This window comes from Botryllus schlosseri, chromosome 7 (genome assembly GCF_051294905.1).
Source record: "Botryllus schlosseri isolate E-star chromosome 7, Bs_hap1, whole genome shotgun sequence".
NCBI lineage: Eukaryota > Metazoa > Chordata > Ascidiacea > Stolidobranchia > Styelidae > Botryllus > Botryllus schlosseri.
The window spans coordinates 28721210-28740983 of record NC_137242.1 but is presented as its reverse complement, the minus strand read 5'-3'; the positions used below and the strand labels follow the sequence as shown (position 1 = coordinate 28740983).

At 40.6% G+C, this 19774-nt stretch overlaps 2 protein-coding genes and 1 long non-coding RNA gene across 3 annotated transcripts in view; 2 read left to right on the top strand and 1 right to left on the bottom strand.

Annotated features, from left to right (window-relative positions):
• Window positions 1-19774, top strand: part of LOC145443197 (uncharacterized) — a 550061-nt gene that overhangs the window by 109208 nt on the left and 421079 nt on the right. The window lies entirely within an intron of this gene.
• Window positions 1-19774, bottom strand: part of LOC145443209 (uncharacterized) — a 451826-nt gene that overhangs the window by 198468 nt on the left and 233584 nt on the right. The gene's annotated exons all lie outside the window — the stretch shown is intronic.
• LOC145443194 (uncharacterized) overlaps window positions 1-19774 on the top strand; it is a 267709-nt gene that overhangs the window by 242566 nt on the left and 5369 nt on the right. The gene's annotated exons all lie outside the window — the stretch shown is intronic.

The following is a 19774-nucleotide window of genomic DNA, read 5'->3' as shown; positions in this document are numbered from 1 at the left end:
TTTTCTATGTATATGTCAGAGATGAGCGGATTTGAAATTTCTATGTCCAAATCCAATCCAAATCCGAACCATCAAATCCAAATCCAAATCCTAATCCATAACTTTTTCATATTCAAGTCCATGTCCAATCCTAATCCGATTCCAACTGGAAATTCAGAAAAAATACTAATTTATGCAATGGAGGGATTCGGAAATTTTCTTTCACAACCAACGATTCACTTGATTCAAGATAACTTAGTAACTATAATTACATTATAACTGATCTGAATAAAGTTTGTCGCCATTCGCCACACGACATTTCAATCTTCCAGAAAATAGGTAAATCCAATCCAAATCCTAATCCATTCTGAAAAAAATGTATAATCCAAATCCAATCCAAATCCGACAAAATTTCACAAATCCTGTTTTTTCAAAACCTAATCCTAATCCATGCTCATCTCTGGTATATGTGTCCAGTCCATGTCCATTGTCGATAGCCGAAGTGTGGGATGTAGCATTTTTCTTGATCTAAAAAAAAGCGTTTGACTGCGTCGATTACAGTATTCTTCTCTCGAAATTGGCGCGCTACGGGTTCCGGGGTCCACAACTAGAACTCATGAAAAGCTACCTGACTGGGAGATATCAAATGGTTTCGATATCCAATACTCTGTCCTCCCCCACCTTGTTACCTGTGGTGTTCCGCAAGGCTCTGTTCTTGGACGTGCCCTTTTTACTTTATATGTCAATGATATCCTTGAAACCTCGTCGTTGAATACCACACTCTTTGCTGACGATACTCACCTCCTATCTCACGCACCTACTACCGCAAGCTTGAATGCCGTCACCCGTGAACAAATGCCCAAAGTGCATGAGTGGACGTCCCATAATAGCCTTCGGGTTAACGCTGCGCAATCCCAATTATTCGTCGTGAACTCCTGCGATAACCTAACCGTTGACATCGCTGGCCAATCAATTTCAAACACTAAAAATGCCAAATACCTTGGTGTTTTACTGGATTTGGACATGTCCTGGAAGAGTCACATACAATCACTCAAACCACAACTATCGAAGGTATGTGGTCTATTACGCCGTCTTAGCTACACTCTGCCAGTCAGCGTGCTCTTGATACTCTTCAACACTCTATTCCTATCAAAGTTTCAATACGGAATTCATTGTTGGGTGCTGCCTGCAAGAATACAATTGACCCACTGCAAAAACTTCAACATCGGATCATCCGTATCATTGCCCAGCAAACACAAAACCGTAAAAGGATCATCCGGGATCATCTCGATTAGGTTCTGATTTTCTAAGTGTCGGAGGAATGTCTAAAATACGTAGTAGGGTTGTCTTGTGGTTATATTCAATCAGAATAAATTCCAACTCGGTGTTGTTCCATGGCATGCGTTAGACTTCATTATATCGCGTTTTTAACCTAATAATGCGAATTTTCTATCGCTTGCGGGTATGTCGAAAAGACGTAGAAAGGATAATGTTTGTGTTACATTCAATAACGATAAATGACTATCCGGTTTTGTTCGATCTCAAGCGGTAGCTTCGTTATATCCATTAGAAAACAATGTTCTACCTTCGTTTTATTGCGTGAGGATGTCACCGGTGTTGAATATTCGTGTTGTTGCTCTAAGGCCGAACAGTTTCGTTTTCTTCTGATATATATGATCTTCATTAGCTATATATTCGCTCTTTCGGTAATCTCGTATGTCCAACGAGTATGGATAATAGTTTTATTCAGAGAATAAGTAGATAAGTGAGATGTTGTACGTTTAGGGATATGATTATCGATGCGTGACTTCTAGAATATATCGGCGATTCAAATTTACGTCATCGCGCGTGACAAAGATTTGACTCGAAACAGGTAGCAGCCAGGCATAGTTCGCTCTTTCTGTATGGCAAATGTCGTAAATATATAGGAATTGTGACTGAATGAGGTAGCGGGTAATAGATATATATGCAGTAGCATATAGCTTATGGGGTATTTCGAATTGCCTGTAGTATATGACGCCTAGAGCTGTTTGACTTTCTTCAAACCAGGCGTAGACATAACTGTAGAAAAGTCTCAACGTTTCCAGGTTAGAATTATAGAGCTAAACCGTTTTTTCCGAATTCGATTACAATTATATTACTGGCATTTCGCTCTAATTTAGTGAAATTAGACCACTAGAATTATCTAGTTTTCCAAGTCGCTTCAAACATCTGAATTACCGGTAGGCCTACCTGCTATATATCATAATATTTATGCTTGAATTTTCTAGGCCTATAAGTCATATAGATACATACCTGTAGAACACTGATTCGTAGGTTACCTGCCTTGTTACTGGCATCCTGATTTTATAAAAGTTGGTGCAAGAATGGACATTTTCAACTTGATGTTGATTAATGGAGCAAAATTTGATATTTGAATGCAATTATACCTCGAATCCAGTGACAAGATTATTAATCGTTGAAACCAAACGCAGCTTGTTTATGTTGGCCCAGAGAATTTCGCTTGCCAGTCCATATTGATGGAATATGGTCACAGTAAGATAATATTATTAGCTATTTTACATGAACTTTACAACATTTGATTTGATATGTCCGGTAAAACATTTGTTATTCTGCTTTCGAATAAGACCTAAATTGCTGGTTTCAATGTTAACTGTGTTTGCCAAAGGCTGTAAAGGTAATTTCTTTTCCATGTTAGATGTTTGTTTGTTTGTGGTGTTCATGGTGGTGGTTCGACTACACTGGTCATTTTACACCAGGCCTGTTCTTCTTGTTATTATTCCGTATCTGCCCGATTACCAGTGAACTCGGCACTTGGTGAATTCGGCCGTGGTAGATCTCGTAGCGGTACCAGTCGCCATGATTGGTTACTGGACTGTTTGCTGGTGAACTTGGCACTTTGAGTGGTTGTCAATGTTGTACGGGAGTCAGGGCATGCGTAGATCACACATTCACGGCGTGATTAGATCACAGATTGCGTAACCGCGGGGAAATAACGCGACATTCTTCACTTGGTGAACTCGGCCCTTGGAGGAATTGGCACTAGAACACCTTCGCATTAGAAATGCATTTAAATGAATGAACAGTATCAAAAAGGAAATTTAAACGTGTCGTGGCTTGCGGTGGATCTCGTAATCTTGGGATCCTTCAACCCTGTTATCGAGACACCCTAACCCCAGAGTGTAATCGTCTCTCCAAAGGCAAAAAATAGTTTATTTTGACGTGATCATGCGAAACATTTGTTGATGAGGAACACTGGCTTGTGATCGATAAACGAAGAAGCGCCGCTTGATGTTCCACAGCCCCGATCTCACATACAACGACAAGATCCATCTTCTCAAAACTTGCACGACACAGGCCCGTCACTCGCGGCCATCGATTCCAAGCAGACCGCGCGTGGTCGGTATATGAGCGCTGCGTCATTTCCTGCGGCTACGCAATCCGTGATCTAATCACGCCGCGACTGCGTGATCTACGGATGCCCTGACATCCTTAGAAGATTGACGAATCACTTGATAATACTATTATTCGTTTAATAATTCATATTAATAGCCGAATTCACCAAGTGCCGAGTTCATCGGCAACCATCTGCCCACTTATAGCACGGCCCACTCCTAGGCTTTTTAAGACATGGCTATGCGGATCAGATGGCGAGGAGGGGCCTAGATAAACGGCCAACACTTCGGTAGGAATTATGGAGTCGACGTGTCAGGCTCGAACCCGCAATTCATTGGTGTTTAGCTATAATGGAATGTACCACTACGTTACCTCTCCATACCTTGTAAAATGGGACGGTAGCATTTGGCATTTCGTGTGGCAATTGACTTTTGTGTGGAAAATTGTGTTCGTTTTAGAACTTATCCAAAACTTTTATTCCGCCATAGATTGTATATGATAAAACGATATCGGAATTGATCCTAGAAGAATTCCAAAGCCACTCACCACAAAGGAGGATTTAAAGAAGTTTGATGACATATTGAATGAAAGCAAAAGCCTTTGCAAGATATGTGGTATGTTGAATCTGTTTTGTTATTTTTAAATACTTTGTTGTGCCGATAGCAGACGGTATATATATCTAATATATGTGTATATATGTGGAAACTATCAAGGTGTTATGTTTATTATTTTTAGAAATTCAGTCAGTCAAAGTGGACGATCGTATTGCTTGGATTATATTTAGGCTTATTTTAGCATCTTTGAGATGCAACTCTGAGCGTGGACGGTCATGAACAGTCAACTAATTCTGTTCCTATATTGACATATCAGACATTTGCACTCGTACCGTTGGCGGCGACAATATTGGTCAGTCTGCAAGAAGCATCATGAAGAAGGTTGCCAGTCTGATGTAATTATAGCAGAGTCGGAAAGAATGGGAAATACACTTTCATCAACCTCCATTTGAACAAGATCACATATAGTAAGAGACATTCATGATATGCTGCAAATGTGACTGTGTTCTTTGTCTAGTCACCCCACTCATGTAACTATTGAGGCTTCATGCCAGGGTTGTAACTAGGGCTGGGCAAAACCGAGTACCTGAGTGATTCGATTCTGAATCACGTAAAACGCTTCGAGTCGAGTCGAGTATTCGAGTATCACTCATTATGACGTCACAACAGAATATAATATCTCAAAGTTGAAAAATGTACCTTTTATCCCACCACAAAGACTATAATGCCTGTTATCCGTCACATTAAAGATACTTTGGTATTTTTTCGACCATACCGATTTCATTGCTCTTGTTGACAATGTTGTGGGATGATGATGACTTTGAAAATTTGTTATTTCCAGTAACGTTCGTAGCTTTACTATGTCTCGTAGGCTGCGACACGGCCAATCAAGGTTTCAAGGCGTCCTCAGTGGAAAATGGTATCAAAACTATAATTATCGATAGTAAATTAACTTTTAGTTGTGAGGAGCGCATAATTTCAGTACTCGAAAAACTCACCTTCTACTACTCGACTCGAATCATTACGATTAATACTCGATTCAGATTCGAGTACTCGAATCATTGTGCCCAGCCCTAGTTGTAACCAAGTCACAAGGCTCCGGGTCGCAAGTCAATCTCACTTTTATAGTTTTGACTCGAGTCATTTTTAATTCACCACCGAGTCAAGTCCAAGTCAGCGAGCAGAGGGCCGAGTCCGAGTTATGGTATTATGACTCGAGCCAGAGTGTAAGTCATTGTGTTGGCTGCTCAGTTTCCAATTTAAGTCTTGTTAAACCAACTTATTATATATTTTTTGTGATATCGAGTGGGCCGCATTTATAATATACGAATTTTCCTTACTTTTAGCAGTTTCTGGCCGCATTTTCAAATACCAGTACCAATTGGCGAAATCCCAATAGCGATTTGCTGTACTATTCTTTGAAATAATCATGAAATGTCGGTCTTGGCCGTCTGAGTCTCAAGTCATGCGCAATGAGTCGAGCCATTTCCGTACTTTGAGAAGATGACCTGAGTTAAGTCGAGTCAACAGAAAATCGTGACTCGAGTCTTACAACCCTGCTTCATGCAATGAGCATTTACTTTGAAGATAAATAGTAATTAAATAACTGGTTGATGGTACAAAATTTTAATACTGCTTTCAAAAGTTCTTTCATGATAAACGTTATTGAAACCCGAAGAACTTTTCGCGTGCCAATTAAAGAGCTACCGGCACGATAAAGGAAGCAAAACAGAGTTGAATTCAAAACCAGATGGAGAATTATGACGCATTAATGTTGAATTTAGAAATAACATCAATGGAGCCAGAGCACAGCAACAATGCAGTGTATAACAACGGTCGCGTAAAACAGTATGAAGCGTGACACAATTCTGTAATTATTTATTATAGTGGTGCCCACCGTAAATAGTATTTTATTCAAATCCAAATTTTTTGATGGCAATAACTCCGCTTCCACTTGTTTGAATCGAACCAAATTTGATGAACATCGTTTCTATACATAACCTAACACTTTCATGGGGTGAACAGAAAATTTTCAATTTTTTTCTATTTATTTTTGTATAATAAATATAAACTTTCTTTTCCTGTAGCAATGCGGCTACTGGTTGGAATTGAACCAAATTTGGTGTGTAGGCTTGAATTAGGTAACCTAACAATTTTATCAAGTAGCCAGAACGATTTGAGAAAAAAAGTCATTTTTTAAGAGCCCTAATGTCCATGTCAGAGAAACGTTTTAGGGTAGGCCTACTCTCATGTCTCGCAGCGTTCTCTACATAATTGTCAATTGCGATACAAACTGTACTTGTATTGGTAAAGCCATCCAACTTCGAATTGTAAAATGTTGGGAGTCTTGATATCAAATTTTTGAAAGGTGCACTTTGAGAAGATTTCGGAATCTGTCAAATTATACAAAAAATTTTAGCAAATTTTTTGACATATTTCATCTATTTGGGACTCGATCAACGTAATAGAATTGGTAATTATTTTATACAATATATTGTATTTGTAGTTGAAGTATAGTAATAATTCTTATGGTTACCGCACTTGTAACGATTCACGGCCATAACTGGAATAATTAGAATGATGTAACTTTCAAATTGTCATGCATTTTGCAACAACATTGTTTTCAATTTTCAAGGTGCTGACCATTGGAGGAAGAATCACCCTTAAGCCGGGAATTCACGATCCGTAAACGCGGCCGACTGTTTCTCTCCTCAAGCGGAAGCGAAAGAGAAGAGGAACGAAGAAAAAAAAGGAGCAGAAATAGCAAGAGTGTGACAAGTCGCGTCCGTTCGCTTTAATGCGTATTTCCATCCGCGAAGCGCGTAGTAGTAGGTGGGAAAACTAATGGGCGTTTGGTTAGCGGTTATATAAGGTTGACTCCAGCGCTGGATTTGCTAAATGTTGCGGTGAAATAGGGGTGGTGTCATTTGGTATCAATATTGACTATTAAAAGACCATTTGTTAGTGGTCATGGATCTGTTCGGCCAGTATGCAGTAATTTCTGATGGTCACTTCCCGGCTTCTGTTCTCTAACCCCTCATGATAGTTATTCTGCTTCCAGTAAGACTGTCGATTCTAATGTTTTATCGTATCATTTGTCGGAGGTTTCGCTCGCTTTATTTACAATGTTTTGCTTTCTGCTAGGTCAATTATTTTCCTGGCTGAGTATCGCTACTGCCTGAGAAACTGCACTAATTCTCATTTTAATGTCTTGCTGGTTATCTTGCTGTCAATTCTAATAATATGCTATACCAGTGCAGCCACTCAAATGTTTTGTTCTCTGTACACAATTTTGTTAGGTCTTCAGCTTTCCAGGCAGGGTATCATTCCACTTTCTAGACTTGGGGGTATATAACTCTCCAACTAGCTGCCAAATAACTGATTCATTTGGATTGTTGAATTGATCATTTTTGACAGAATGTGAAGAAATTTTAGTCAAGAATTCTTTTGTGTTAGTGGCTGTTTTCAAATATTGCTGAAGTAGTCATCGTTGATCTTGATAATCAAGTAGAAGTGGCGATTGAAGTCAGTTCTCTAGTCATATAATAATAAAAAAATATAATAAAAAAAATTGAAAACTTGAGTGGAAATAGTTCAGAATCAAATCCATTTTAGTAAGTATGGGCGAAAAAAATGTAGGAGTCATTCGTTACTCGCTACCTCTGCCATTTTCGCAGTACGAATGTCTTGGCTATTAATCGTCATTTTCATTTTATTTCTGCAGGGTGTTGAAAAGAAAAGGCCGCATGGTTATTTATCCAGCTCATCAGAAGATGAAACCTGATGATACGGACTGTTTTCAGTTTCTTTCTTCGGGCATTCGTTCGTTTGTTCGTTTCATTTTTTACAACGGCATTATTGCCAATTCGTTTAAAATTAAATTATCACAAACGTGATTAATATGTAGTAGATAATGTGGTGTGTGTACGCAGCCGTGATCAGGTTATGCCCAGTGGTAGAAAACAGGTTAATATATCAGGATCTTCTTCTAATGTAGGATCTACATTCTCCTCACCATGTTTAAAGGCTGTAGCATCTGCATAATATTTACATTATTGAAGGACATGGAAAAGACGTTGAATTGAGTCGACACAAAATCCCCCTTTCTACGACCTGCTGCGATCTAATATCTACTATATCGGCTCGGCTTTTCTACATCTTTGGTCTGTACTGTGTTTACTGGGTGCCAAAGCCCCACGGGGGCCTGGATTTGCAACTGATAAATTGCTTCTCAAAAGATTTGGTGTTCTAAACTTAGAACATATGAGGAAGCTAGAAATTGCCAAGTTTATGTATCAGTTCCATTGCGGTCAATGGCCCTCAAATTTCAACGACTACTTCACCTCGGAGAAAAAAGCGCACAAGTACAGCACACGTGCGTCAACAAAGAACAACTATACCATATGGTCAGGACTGAATACAAGAAAACGCATTGCTCTATCAAGTATGCCGGACCCGCAATTGTGGAACAGCATCTCGCCAGCTATCCGACAGTCGTCGAGCTTGTCCGCATTCAAGTCGAAATACAAGCAATTTCTTCTAAATCAATACTAGCCAGTCTTCTTAACATCGACCTCGCCCTCCGCCCGATGCCACCTCATTTTGTCGCTTGCGTCTTATATTCTCTGCATTACTTTTCATTCAGTGTGCATGCCTCTTATTTACTTCGCCTAGGCTAAGGTGGGTGTCTGATCTTAATGGCAACTCCAACTACCTTCCTATCTTTTCATTGTATCGCAGTCTTGTGATGTTTTGAAACGATGAAAATATTAATAAACCTGATTGAGATTGAGCCGCTCTGAAACGACCACTAGTTGTAGTCACGGAGGAAAGTGATGGCCCAATTCTCTTACGAAAGACAATTTTCGTTGTTGTGGTCTGCCAAGTTTGGGTGACTCCAATATCTTTTGACTGTATAGCAAACGGGAGGTTACGAATAAACAACATTCGGTAAAGTAATAATAACAACAGGCCCTACGAAAAATGTTATCCTCAGTGATTGCGTGCCTAAATTTCCGAAGACACCAGCTCCCTCAGATCACCGCTAAATCTGACCACGTGGGCTGAGAGAGGATCACCACAACAGATACAATGTCTATGCAATTGCCAATATTATTGACGAAATTTAGTCACAAATTTGAAGATATCTTCGCGATTCGCGCGACAACAACAATTGCACAGCGAATCCACATCGCATCAAACGTGTCTTCAAGTTGTGAAAATGGCGGTCGTAAAATGGGGCCTCGGGTGACGAAGTCCTGATTGGGTTCTTATTCAGCAGATCCAAATTTTGATTAAAGTATTGCGAAAAACGACTGGTACCCGTTATATTGCAAGATGCCGTTACGAATAACGGCAAACATTAGCTCGATCATGATTTCTATCAGCAGTCGTTGAATTCTAAGTCTTCGTTCTGGAAATCGTAATGTTTGATTTGACGGGTACGCAATGTCTAATTTTTGTCAGGTGTACCTAGGTAGGCCGACTTCTCGCCAAGCTGCGCGCTCAAACTTCGTTAACTACAATCGTTACTATTTGAAACTAGGCAGATTGGTGATTATCACTACGCTGCGAGGTAGTACGTCGGTAGTGAATTGATAACCCGATAATTACGGAATACTGCGGGTGGTTATTACAAATTACAATGACACTAATACAATTGTACATTGCATGGTGTACATCGAATATCTATAATTCAATACGGAATGGCGGCAAAGCTAGTTGGCCTACATGCGAGATGTGACGGCGACGGGAGCAACGGCGTTCAAAAATCCGACGTATTTGCTATCAATAACGTGGTATAAGATCGCCATATACGTGTTAACGAATTTTCACTAGTCGGTTTATGCCAGGGGTGGGCAACATACGGCCCGCGAAGGGATTTTGTCCGGGCCCGCGGACAGCTTTCCGTCTAACATGATAATGTGGTCCGCGTCCCCAGTGAGGCGAGATTCCCCGTAACTTGCTTGCTATGTCAAATTTCAGTGACTATATGTTTTTATATACGGGTATGCGCACTGCGCAGCGTGCGAGAGTGGAGCTTACGCATAAGTTCGTCGAAGCGAGAAGACTTGCATTATTGGCATTTACGATGTAGGCCTACCCAACCCTAATGTCATCTGTGGTAATCATGGTGTTTGTCGACCACATTGGTCATTTACACCAGACTGCATTTTCATATTTTTGATTCCGTAACCGCAGACTTGTAGCACGGCACACTTCTAGGCTTTTGTAAGGCACCGCTTATGCGAGGGGCCGCCAACTCAAAATGGGTCGTGGGTCAGTTTTCGAATTTGGTATAGAGGACGCGGGCCGCATAAATTCAATATCGAGATTAATTAGGCCACACAGCTCAACAACGACGCCAACTCGTCACCTGGTCAACCATAATGAATTGATATGTTGGTAAATTTGGGGAACCGGACTTATCGAATGCCTTGAAATCTTAACTAAGGAGTACACCATAGTGTCCTATATGGTATGGACACAGGCAAATCTCACGGCTCAGTGAAATTGGTCTGCGTCACACTTTCAATTTGGCCAAAGACAATTTCACGGTAACTTTTGACCGGCTTGCCGAGCGCGAAATTTGATAAAACGAGTATCGATCGAAAGCTACCGCGGTACTGATAAAATATAAATTTTGATCTGCTGGTGGTCCTTGAACCCCCTCCCCCCAAAACAAAATCAGCCTGGAATGTTAAATTGCAGCGGAGTTTGATATTGTGACGCCTAGATAAACCTCCATCACTTAGGTAGTATTTCTGGAGTCGACCCGGCCGGACTCGAACCCACACCCATTGGTGTTGTGGCTATGGATTATACCAGTACGCTATCTCGCCACTGTTGCACCATGCATTGATTGATCAGAGACGAGCACGCATGGCGGCGCCTGTATGACGATACTATTCTCAAATCCATATTTTCTTCGTCATTAGCGGCGAGGAATGGCTTTGAAGTGACAATGCTGCCGTTAAAATACAATTGTGTGGATAAATCGGCCAATAATGTATCGATTCAGCAATCCGGCCCGCCGAGTACTTAATTTTCCTATATCCGGCCCGCCGACTTGAGAAGTTGCCCGCCCCTGGTTTATGCCATAGTCTTAGTAAAAATGAAAAGTAATCGGTTTTTCACGAAGAAATCGGTCAGATATGTGAAACAATCAATTACGATTACTTCGGATTTTTTCCGAATGTAATCGATTGCTATTACGATTACTTGAAAATCTGTAATCGTCGTGATCAATTACCATTACTAATCACGATTACCCTATGTCTGCTGCCAACAGCGAAAAAACTAAGTAGCGATGAACAATTGTTTTTGCGTTACAGGCAACACGCGCAACGTATTGTTGAAGCTATAGCAACGTATAGATATCTCAATTAAGGCGTGGATATTCAATACCAAATCAAAACAAAGCCGCTCGACTAATACAATTGTATTTGCGAAACAGGCAACACGCGCGACGTATTGTTGAAGCTATATAGCAACGTATAGATGTCTCAATTCAGGCGTGGATATTCAATACCAAACCAAAACAAGGCCGCTCGACTAGTACAATGTTAAATCTTCCAATGTCGTTTAGGTGTCATATCATTTATGTTGACTTCAAGGTATTCCCCGTAGTTAGTGCTTTGAAGGTAGCTCTACAGTCTACAGGCTGGACATCATCCAATTCACGACTTTCTTCATCCAGACTAGTTCTAGTACAAGATTTTTAAAATTGATTAGTTCTAGTTCTATTTCTTGTAATAGATTTCGAAAATTCAGTAGTTTTAGTTCTAATTTCGCACTTGGAAAATATATTAGTTGCCAAACCACTAGTAAGCACGTGTCATCGTTTTGGGTGAATTGAGGTAACAGTGTTTTGTTGAATGACGTTTGTGCATGTGCATTGTGCAACCATTTCTACCTTAAAGTCATCACTACTGACGTTGGCGTAGCCAGCGGGCTAGACTTGGTGTGCTCCTGAACTTAAGCTCTGGGCTTAATTCATTTACGAACTAGCCTCATGAAGACTTTATGTTCGTTTATTTGGATTATGACATCATAAAGCGATGGAAGTCTTACTAAGACATGATGAAGGGTTGTAAGGTGGTAGTCAGGCTTTGTCGCTTTTCTCGTTGTGCCTTAGAACGTATTGCTTCACAGGTAACATTTGGCATCATTTGACTGGTCCGACCCATGAACGACCAAATTGCGTTTGCCTATAGATAACTACCTTCCAGTTAGTTTAGTTAGTAGATATATATCAGTGATGAGCGGATTTGAATTTTCTATATTCTAGTCCAATCCAAATCCGAAGCTACATATCCCAATCCTAGTCCTAGTCCAGAAATTTTGTATATTCCAATCGTAATCCTAATCCAGAAATTTTGTGTATGTCAATAGTAATCCTAATCCTAACCCTGTATAAACTTAGAATTCGGTTCGGTTTATTGAAGTAACTTTTTAGGATGAAAAACTTTGGCGCCATTCGTCACAGGCCACATCAGTCTTCCCGAAAAAACGGTAATTCCATTCAAAATCCTAATCCATTAAAATATTAAATCTGATATCCCAATCCAATCCTAATCTGACAAATCCGGTTCTCCCAAATCCTAATTCTGACTCATGCTCACCTCTGGTATTTTAGTGGTTGGTTATCTGTAGTTCCGCACGCATGTTTTAACGCATGTCCGGAAGATGAGTGGTCCGACATATTTTTTCGGCACTACGTTTTGCATTAATAAAATGAGGACGGCGACAAAGCATTCATCGTAACACCATTCATCGGTATGAGGTTACCAAATCGATCGGTTGTATTTATTACTACCATTTGGTTAGGTCAAAGGAAATTGAGAGACTTCTAGAACTACCTCTTTGGATTGCGATCAACGCGTGAAAATACGGAACTGGCAACACGCGCGAGGTATTGCTGCGACAATAGACACGTACGGATATCTCTATTCCGGCGAGGATATTCAATAACAAGCCAAAGCAAGGTCGCTCGATTAAAACAAAAGTAGATGCCCCAAATTCGTTAGGGTGTTATATCATTTGTTTTGAATCGAAGGCATTCGCCGACATCAGTGTTATGAATGTTTTGCTATAGGCTGTGCAACTGCAGGGTTCTGCAGGAGTAATTATCTTGCAATTATAGGCGTCTCGTGATTCGTCCTTTATATATGTTGCTTGGGCGTGACCTCATCAGTGTTGTCTAGTTTGATGTTCGCGCAGTGTTGATTTGCTATCTTGAGTTGGAATATTTGGTTATATCAAGTTTTGTCTCTCTATCTATCTCAAACCGCAGGCGACTACTATTATAAAACCGTAACTGTAACTGCAAATTTGGCAATATGAATAAATTATTTTCTGCATTACCTAAATCAGCATACAACCTCCGTCACCCATCATAAGCTATATGGACGATAAACAAAAATTCGATATTCTTTTTTGACGGCTATATGGTCGATTTGTACTTCATACTTTGAACATCAAGATTGACACTTAGTTCAGTGGCATTTCGGTATTAACATGGCAATAGTGGCCTCCGATTCAGTGGTTCTCAACCTTTTTCGACTCATCGCCCCCCTTTGAACCTCCACACCGATCATCGCCCCCCCCCCAAATATTGGGAACCGAAAAACAGCACTTCGTCCTCCCCCCCCGAAAAAAACGTTGGTCTTTGGCCCCGCATGGGGTGAGAAACCAAACCCCAGACCCCCCCCCTTAGCCAGTGGACTTTTTGTCGCTACATATCAGCTATACCCTATTTCATGTACTGTTTGGTGAGTCACCGTATTTCGCCTAAACGCGCGCAGCGCGACAAATTTATATAATTCATGTTTAAATCGGTCAATATGGTCGATGTGGTAATAATAATTAAACATCTTCAGGCGGAATCGTTGTTATATTGATTTCTTTACATGATGCTATTTTGTGACCTCCTATTTCTGCTATGTCAGAAGAATTGGAAATCGTCAAAACGTACCAAACTAAAAGACGCAAATGATTTCATATTGGTATTTCTTTACTGGCAAATATTTTTTTCCTTGCGGGATGGCATTTGTCCTGTAGGGTTAAGGTTGTCAGGACAGGAACATTCGACGCCAGCCATTGAGGTGCCTATGGACAATTAAACATATATATATATATATCGAGGTTTTCCGTCAACACAAGGGCATTCCTTCTCGCTGCTGATCGTTCTGGCACACTTCTCAAAGTCGCATGTTACATGGCCTCTAACTTCATATATCTTGGTGCGTCGTGGCGCAGTAATGACCGACGCCGAAGTCTCCAATTTCCATATATCCTGCGTATTTTTGTTGGGTGACGGGGACCCCAACATCAAGATACATGAAAGTATTAAATCGCGCGCAGCGCGAAGCATTTTTGAAAAAGTCGCATGAATTTCTAACAATTACTCTATCATTCATGTTAATTCACGAAATATTTTTAGGCTTCTTTCGATTTCGGGCCCCCACCATCAATTGGAGGGTTTGGGGTGCAGTAGTTACGACTCCAATATGGCCATTTTACCGCGCCATCGCCCCCATATCGCCCGCTTCGTTGTTTTCGCCCCATAACGCCCCTTCGTCCGTTTTCGCCCCCTTCGTTATTTTCGCCCCCCTAGACCGCCGAGTCACCCCCTGGGGGGCGATATCGCCCACGTTGGGAACCACTGGATGAAACCGTTTGCCGATTTGTCATTCGCACAGCATATTGTGAAATCTGATCATTTCAAAATATTTCTCTCCTCTATTCGATTCAGATTCATACACTATATACATGTCTTGATTGCTAATTGAAGAAAATTACCATTTACGCAGCTATTTCATTCCAAGGCTTAGGTTAATCGCCTAGCTGTGCAGGTACACGTTCAATCGGGATGCACCGTAATAAACAATTTGCAAACGCAATAAACGACAATATGTAAGTATATTTCAAAATATGATACCGAAGTACTTGAAGTGTCTTTTAGAATTTTATTGCTGGCTAGTGCGAAGAATCACAATGCAAATTACTATTTTCTTGATACTTGTCGTGGCATAAAAATTGCGTGTTTGCAATCCAGTCACCAAACTAACTGGTGTCCCTCAAGTAGGTTGGCGGCATACTTTTGTATTTACTAGCTGTATTTGCCCCGAGTTCACGACTAGGGGTAATCGTATTTATAGTGAATTTTTTCTACTGAAAGTATTTTTACGGTATTTATACATAAGATTATCAATTTGACTGTTTTCAGCCTGCAGGGGCAGCTACCTTACAATGGAATGCACATTCGTGAACCGACAGTGCTGTTGTAGCTGTAAACCTGTGATTCACATTTGCATAGTCTTGAGGGTACCCCTGGAAAAGTAGTACATGTCATTACAGGTGCGACAATGGTCAGATCAAGTAGGCCAATGTCTCGGATAACCCATTTTTGTATAGCCGAATTTCCGACCTACATTTAAAGTAGTGTTGTTTGATTAGGCAACGACCGAATGTGCGTTTAACTTCGCAGCCCATAATAGAGCGCGGGATCTGGAAATACGGCAACTATTGTAGTAGCCACTCTGCTTGCGATTAGTTGGTGAGAATGACATATATTTGTTTGGTAAGTGGCTCACAAACCGAGTTCGTGAGGTTATCATTCAATGTAAATTGATACTAATTTACAAATTTCGCCAAGCATAACTGCAGTAGTCTGATACATTACTTACAAAGTGGGCAACAGAGTAACATACACAGCACAGTGGTCCGCTATACTACTGACGAGCCATAAAGTCGATGCATCGGAAGTACACGGAGGGTCGGAGCCTTAGTACTACCTTCTATAAAAAGTTGTTCCAAATCTCGGAAATCTGCGAACCACTGAAAAAATCACTCACGCGTTATGTCCCGTAACCCATGTTCCTGACGCCACTAATAATCAGAAAAAGGGAATGTTTGCTAGCGACGAGTACCCAAATCCTAATATCCAGTAGTACCATGAACTTCAGCGGAGCTAAGCGGTTAACAGCTTATTGGTCAGTATCATCCGATTCACACACAATATAATGTCAGGATTTTCTAGGCATTTTACTAGCGATAATACTGGTCGACACTTTTCAACTTTGTTCGTTTCTTTGGAACGATTACTTGAATTTACCTAATTTAGCGATGCTGATTCCGAATTTGCCGTCAGAATTCACTCATCACATCACAATTTTTCGCAAAAATCAAATAGGAACTTTACTCAAAATCTGTATTGAGAGCGCTTATGCAGGTTTAGGTCCATATGTGATACGAAACACATCCTACAAAGTTCTCAACTTAGTTTATTGGATTTGAGGTATTATTGTCTTCAATTAATCCTTCAAATAATCAGGATCCTCATTATTTCCAAGAATTAAGGCAACATCCATGAAAGAGAGTCATGTATTTTTTCCAAATCCGCTTCCCTAATTAGAAATAGGGGTTTTTGGTGAGTGTTCTGATTCGCGGTCCCACAAATACACCGTCTACTGCAGTGGTTCCCAACCTGGTGGCGCACCCCCGTTGAGGAGGGGGGGCGAGAAATTGACAAAGTCAGTATGAAATTTGACTAGACATGTGTTTCACAACCATTCTGAGAAGACGATTGTTCAAAATGAAAATTAATTCGTATTCTAGAAAGCTCGCCAAATTCAAACTTCAGCAGTTGCGCTCAATGGAGGATATGCTGATCTCAACTTCATTTCAGCTAATTTTTGATATTCTTTGAAGATTTAGAGCAATTCCCGCGTTTATCATTCAATAATTTATAGCTTTGGCAGTAGCCTAAGGCTCGGTGCAGTGGATAGCTGTTGTTAATAGCTGGCGAACTGCACTGCCTAAGACAGACTTTCAATTAAAAAATGATCAAATTTAGCTTGACAGCCGTACAGAACGGCGCCGTGCTCTCTGTAGCAACCACCTGCATTAGGATTAGTCTCAGGGCAACCTACCTTGAAATTAAATGATGTCCTGTTCAATGTTTTATTGCTATTTTCAAACAAGTTTTGGGAAATAAATTTGACAGAAATGTTAAAGAGTCAACAACGTGAGTGCGGATTTAAACTTGGCGCAAGACATGTCATATATATACTATTAGACCAGGGATGGGCAACATGCGGCCGCTGACTGGAATTCGTGCGGCCGTCGACACCTAATTCAATTAGTATGTGTTGGCGGCCGTCGATATGGAAATTGAAATTAGGAATTCACTCCCAAATGTTTTAAGAGATTTTAATTAATCATGAAAGTTTCTTCGCGATCCGCGCAATTTAATATAACTTCACTTTTTTTTCGATTTTGATTTAGTCGTACCCTGCGCAATCTCAAAAGGAATCAGAATCGTGTGCTCTTCGAGAAAGAAATTTTTTCATGGTACATCTGGGCGATTTCAATATATTTCCATTATTTCCTATACCGATACTATCGACAATCCTGATGGGGTCAAGAAATTACAGCATGCAACAAAGTGACTAATAACAATTGGCCCACCTGAAGATGCATTATCATTTATAACTTGACCTAAATTTTCGAAAGCATTCCCTCCATGAACCCTAACGGTGAATACCATCACGTGGGTTGAGAAAGCATAAATATTTGCAAGTAATAGGTGATACTGCTACTATTAATTACGGAATTCATTCGTGAATCTGAATAATTTTCGCGCTCGGCGCGGCAATATGCAATTCCAGCAACTATTCATAACATTGCCACTCGCGATTTCGGTGCGTACAATAGGCCGTTGTGAAAAGTAGAATAGTCCGGAGTTCACCGGGAATGGATATGGATGGATTACCAAAGGTATTTTGCGTCCAGTTGGTTCATTATGGCTATGCACTGAAATGCGACCTTAGGCAACATAATTAACCAAAATGCGGCCGTGATTCGCAAAAAGGCTGCCTACTTCTGTATTAGATTATGTGCTCTTTTTGACATGACGATAAGTGTAGGGAGGGGTGGTCAGGGGGGCGCATGTCTAAAAAGATGGGAACCGCTGCTCTAGCCTACTGTATTCACTGAAGTTAGGAAACATTTCGTGAATGTAGTTAGAACATGCACTATCTTTGATCAGAGCCTTTAGAAACTTTGTCATGAGATGTAGTTTATTATATTATGGCGGAAATACAACATTAGATCTGTCGATAAGAGCAAGCTCTGAAACATTTTAAAGCCTGGTGAAAGATACTCTCTCATCGGGCACTTGCGTTTAATTCAATGATTTCCACTGTCCCATTCACAGATCAAAAACAGGAATACCTTGTAGATCTCGACAAGTGGTTCTTAACCTTGTCTCCAGCGAACTCAAGGGGGCGATTTGAACTTTGAAGAGGGCGGAAACGCTCAGGGGGCGAAATGGGGGGTGGGCTCAGGGGTGTTGTGGAAGGGCGCTGAAGCAAAATGGCTTCACAGTAGATGTTGTAATAAGGACATATGATTTTATAGTAGAACAATAGTTCTATATATCCCTGAGTTCTCATTGCAAACTAACATTCGACATAATCCGTCAAATCATAACGTTTTTCATTGTGATCATCGCCAAATATATCCAGCAACGATGTTTCCATGAATCCAGTGGTTCATTTGAATTCATGTAAAATGAATTCGGCGTACTTTTGCATTGCCAATTCTCCGTTAAAACACTCTCATCACGCTAGCTACTCCAAGTCGTTTCGACACCTTCCTATCCTATCATTGTAGCGCAGTTATGTGCTGTTTGGAAATGATAAAAATATTAATAAACTGATAATGTGATAGCTCGTTTTATTTCCACATAATAGTTTGAACTAGGTATTGTATCCTGCAGCTCACTGCGTGTCGATATCCAAAAGACATTTGTTTACGATTGTCCATTCATTGTTTTCCCTGATTTTCGTTGCGCAATTTAATTGTAGCAATGTTAATTATTAGTAATCTTCTTTATCGCGTCCTTTCAGTTGGGGTATATAAAGCGTCTGTTGGAACATTTTCAGTTGGATATTTTGGATGACTCTTAATTAATTGTAAATCCTGCTCTGTACTCGTCACGTTTGGACAATACATTGCTTCAGTATTTAACATTGGAGTGCCAGACAGTTGAATTGCAACAGTTTTGTGTCAAGATATCTCAAAATTAGAAAGGCTTCTGCGCCTGGAAATCGGCAATCAAAGCCGCGCAGAAACAATTTACAATTAATTACCACCGATTGAAGGATACCTAGCAAGCGTGTACGCTACATTCAAGACCACGTTGTGCTTGGGACCTTCAACATAACGGACGATTCATTCGTAGGATTCAACAACTGAAGTTTGTTTAAGAGGATCGGAGCAATTCAAATTACGTAGTGTTCACAATTCAGCGATATGTCTCTTCATCATTCGCCGTCTGACGGGAAACCGCAATTGCAATGTGCTGTCACATTTAAGGTTATCTCGAAGATGACGGTAGAAGAGCTTCGCAACGAACTCTCTAGTTTGAATGAGCCGATCTCGGGGACAAAAGCCGTTCTTGTCGAAAGATTGAAGAAAGCGCGTGAAGCGAAGGTTCAAGAAAAGTTGGACAAATCTGAAACCTCGAATCAGTCGGCGGCGCTTGATCACTCAGCCTCAGCTTCACCTCTTTTCTCCCCGCTTAAGCAAGGTGCGTCTAGTGACATGATGCTTCTCTTTACTATGATGCAACAGCAGCAGGAAGCCGCAGAACGAAGATTTCAGCTTCAACAGGAAGCCGCTGAAAAGCGTTTTCTATTACAACTGGAAGAATCGCGTGAAAGAGCAAAAGAGGAACGGCACAACCTTACAACATTTATGGCAGACGTCAAGAAGACAGCCGAAGAAAAGGAGAAGTCTTCAACGAGCTCGGAATCGAAGCCACCCGAAGTGATTTC